Raw genomic sequence first — 4,562 nt, 5'->3', positions numbered from 1 at the left:
ATGAAGATGATAATAATAATAATAATAATAATAATAATAATAATAATGGTTATGACATGACGATGATAATAATGATGACGATAATGATGAAGATAATGATAATGGTGAGCAGTCATGCTGTCGTCATAAGGCTGGGAGCTACTTTAACACCGAGTATAACGGTGATGTTATTTGAGTGTTTTATAAAACTAAATTGACACTACTTAACTTAATGTTACTGAAGGCAATCTTCTGAGATTAAAGTTGTTTTATAAGCAATGTTCATTGAGATACTTTCTGGTTACTTTCATTGTTTGTTTTTGGCATAGACCTACATTTAATTATATTATTAATACCTTCTTTCAGAAATTATCTTTAGGTGTGTGATCTCAGAATAATGAATATACAAATAAGTAGAGTACAAATCAAAGCTAACGAAGGGGGTTTTTTTGTTTTATTTTTATTTTGTTTTGTTTTGTCTTGTTTTTTTGTGACTGTTATAATGAGTGTGGCATTTCGCATTCAATTCCGTCACAAAAGAATTGTCTACTGCCTAGGCATGTAAAAGCAATAGTCTCCAGGCGTATCTTTCTTCCCTTTGTCAATGCTTCGCCTTACCCCGTACCTAACGTCACCATATTATAAAGGCAGGAAGATGAAGGTAGGTAGGTCACGTGACCTTATTGCATAATTATACTTATTAGTTATTAGGTACCGGTAAGCACACTACTTAGCCTACTGAACAGATTTTCAAAAATTCGCTTAAAACCAATGACTACTTTATCAATCATTATTACTTACTCTTACTACTTACAGGCCGCCTTCAAGTTAAACACAATTAGTTGGGAACCAAGGCTGTAAAGTACAGGTTTATAGCAATTCAGCTGTCGACCTTATATAATGACTTTTCTGTAAATGAGTTCGTTTTTTGATAGTTGTCTTTGTTCAGAAATTGTTAAATCAACATTTTGTGGAAATGTAAAAGATTGTACTTTGGGCATTCCCGAGTGTCTATGTTGTTTTTTGTTTTTTTTTTTGTAAGTTCATTTCAACAAAATAAACGATACGATGGTATTTATAATGTTAAGATGATGTTGTTGTAATGATGACGGTGATTATGATTATGATTATGATTATGAAAATAATGGTAGTGAGGATGATAATGACGATTATGATAATGCCAAAATATAACTATACCTGCTCATTTTCCATTTGTTTTCAGAATAGGCATATCATCAACTGTAACACATCCACGCTAACATAAATTATGCCATTAATTTAGCCAATACTAGATTTGTCAACTGATTCTTGTTTGTTATTTTTTGTTACACTGTTTAAAAATAAATAAATAAACGAATTAATGAAATATGATGTCATGGGATCAACCATTAACATACAAAATAGAAATCAAACAAACCATTATTTTTACTTCAGAGCCTGACAGTAGACAGGTGGACACTCTCAGACACTTGGGCATGCGCGAGATGAAAAGGCAAAAACTCCACCTGATATTGGGTACGGATTGTACAAAAATCGGTGGATGTGGACACGGGCGGGAGAAGGTCATTGACTGACGAGATGAGTCCGATCAGTCGACGACTTACAGAGCTATGATCCCTATAAGCTTGCAACCATCGATTCAGATTTACAACATTTTGGAAGCTATGATCAAGGTATTATATTTTAACGGTTCTGGCAACCCCGTGATGAAGATGATCCGGACAACCGCCATGATAAGATCTCTGGAGACAAGATACGTTGTGAAAAAACCGTGTGATTCAACATTAAAGCTTGAAAATAATTCAACTGGACAGGGCACTCGCTGAGGAAATAACGAAGTATTTAAGCCTAGATTGTTAGTTTCAAGATAATGTTAATTTTTTTATATTTCATTATTATTATAAATATTTAATCTATAACAATATTATTGTCTTTATTTGTATTACTTTGAAAAATTCGTATGAGCTTACCTTAAGGCTACGTTGACCGATAACATATCCATATATTCGTGAGCTAAATATTCTCTTTTATTTTGGCCTCTGCAACTGTTAAAAATAAAGAATCTGAGAGGGAAACGAAGAGCTTCTTCTACTTCGTCTGTCGTCTGCTAGTGTTAATAATGCAACAAAGACTGCAACAATTATGGAGAAAGCGTATACAAACAAATTCAAATGTATTCGTCAACTGCATGATAAGTACGCCTTTTAATGAAAACATTATTCTCTATCCAGTTCCAAGCTGCATATTTTAAGCATTAGTGATTGTAAATTTCTTATTTGATTACGCGTAAATGAGATGGAGTGCATAAGGCTATGTCTTAAAATTCTGATACAGATATAAGGGCAATGAATATTAAGTTCCGCAGACGACATTTTGTACTTATTCATCGACTGCTCAAATGTTTTCTAGTGCAATTGATTATTTCGACGGTGTAACATCTACGTGATTTGACTCGGGGATGCATATTTTGCAGATGTGTATACGAATGCGTGTTGTGTAAAGTAACAAGCGTTACTCGCAAATCTAATCTTTATTTATGTGATCATTCAGACGAAAGGTGTGTAAATATTTATATACATAAGCACATAAATGAATGTGAAAAACGCTAGGGTGATTCTACGACTTAAATTGAGCGTGAATGAACGGTTTTGTGAAAGTTTGAAAAAGTCGTTACGGCAACATTTTCCAAATAAAAAAATCGTGTGTACATTTTGAAAAACAAAACGCTTGGAGACGCTTTTTCAAAAAGAATAAATTTACAACCTTTGGAGGAAGCTTGTGTTTATCACTGAGTGTTGTGATTCGCTCAGTGGCGGGTTTAGTCTTATAACTTGTCTCCATCTCGCTTACTGTATATTTGGAAATTTATCGATTTAATGCGGATATATATGGATTAGTATGCTTGGGGCCAAAACATTGCTAAGAGATACAGATGAAATATTGATGTTGGCGTCCATGAAATGAACTTAAGGCATTATGAATACTGATAGATTTTTCTTAGTCTGTTTCTAGAATGATTCGAATAAAAACTTTATATTATAAAGCACCGTTTATATTCTTTGTTATATCATGATATATTTTTTAAGAATATAATAAAATACGATATTTGTTTGTGTATTGTGCGGGTTTTTATACCAACCAATGTTCATTTGTTAAAATAATAATAACGATAATAATAATTTAGTTTATGATATTGATAACAAAACTAATATATTGATAGTAATCAGTTAATGATGATACTGGAATAAATAATGATAATAGTAATTGTAATTTTTGATTACCACATTTAATTACCAATATTACAAAATATGATGAAAAAGAAAAAAAAACCATCATTATTAATTATATAAAATTACATTATTCATTATAATATGAACAAGAAAAATAACAATAATAATTATTAATATAATAATAATAGTGCATAATGATAATAATAATAATAACGAAAATAGGATATAATGACAATAATGATAATAATAATAATAATAATAATAATAGAGTTAATCATAATAATTCTAATAGTAATAATAGTAATGATGATGATGATGATAATGATGATGATGATGATGATGATAATGATGATGATGATTATAATGATAAAGATGATGGTGGTGGTAGTGATGACGGTATGGTGATGATGATATTGATAATACTAGTAGTGGTGATGATAATGATGATAACAATGACGATCATGATCAGATAATAATAATGTTTATTATTATAATCTTATCATTATTATTATTACTATTATTATTATTGTTATTATTATAATAATTATTAATAGTACGGTAGTAGTAACAATTATTAGAATAAAGTTATTCAAATTGACAAAATATCCATACAAATCAAACCATAAAATAATGTAATTTAATACAAGAATTTTAATATTGCTGCACTGTGTATATCCATTACTTGGGTAGAATGCCTTGAGCATCAGATTTGTAGTTGTTTTTTTTTTTTTGGGTTTTTTTTTTTGCTTTTGTTTGTGGGTAAATTAAATGTATGATCAACAAAATTGATAAACAAAAAAAAAAAAAAAAACAACCTCCCTGGACAGATGGCCCATGCAAGAAGAAAAAGATTGTTTTCTACGAAATACAGTATGAACAATGACAGATTTAATACTATCCATATTGGCGGTACATTACTATAATAAAGCCCATCTGAAATGAAGGAATACAAAGATAAACAGCACCAAATTCAATTTAATGATGAAGAACAAAATATTCTGTTTTCATGTTAAGGTTTATGTCTCAAAGGTTTGTCTAATATAGGCTAAACGTTTGATTGAACGATAACGAATACAAATACGTCATTGTCATTATCGTCATTTGTGCCTGAAACACTATTGACAATAAGCTGTATGAGCTGCATGATACTTGATTAATGCAAAATGTATGAATTGCCTTCGTTGTGACAGGATATGCTATACTGTATGGGAAGGGTTGTCTAAAAATTTGATGACGTAACCGTATTCCGTAATACGCTGATGAAGTCCACATGAGTGGACGAAATATTCGTGTTAAATAAATTATGTTCCAAAAAAAAAAGTCAACTTTACTTTTATTTTTATTGCATCGCCT

The 4,562-nt window shown here is 30.5% G+C and overlaps 1 long non-coding RNA gene across 1 annotated transcript; it reads left to right on the top strand.

Moving 5' to 3' along the window:
• The first annotated feature begins 431 nt into the window (after nt 1–431).
• Nucleotides 432–3,022, top strand: LOC117099976. Its single transcript, XR_004444061.1, has 2 exons — nt 432–957; nt 1,414–3,022. It is a non-coding gene; the product is annotated as an uncharacterized LOC117099976 (long non-coding RNA).
• The last annotated feature ends 1,540 nt before the right edge of the window (nt 3,023–4,562 follow it).

Source organism: Anneissia japonica, unplaced genomic scaffold (assembly GCF_011630105.1).
Source record: "Anneissia japonica isolate Jap-2015-1 unplaced genomic scaffold, ASM1163010v1 scaffold483_len1788099_cov177, whole genome shotgun sequence".
Classification (NCBI taxonomy): Eukaryota; Metazoa; Echinodermata; class Crinoidea; order Comatulida; family Comatulidae; genus Anneissia; species Anneissia japonica.
The sequence above is the reverse complement of the archived record's forward strand: the minus strand, read 5'-3'. Positions and strand labels throughout refer to the sequence as shown.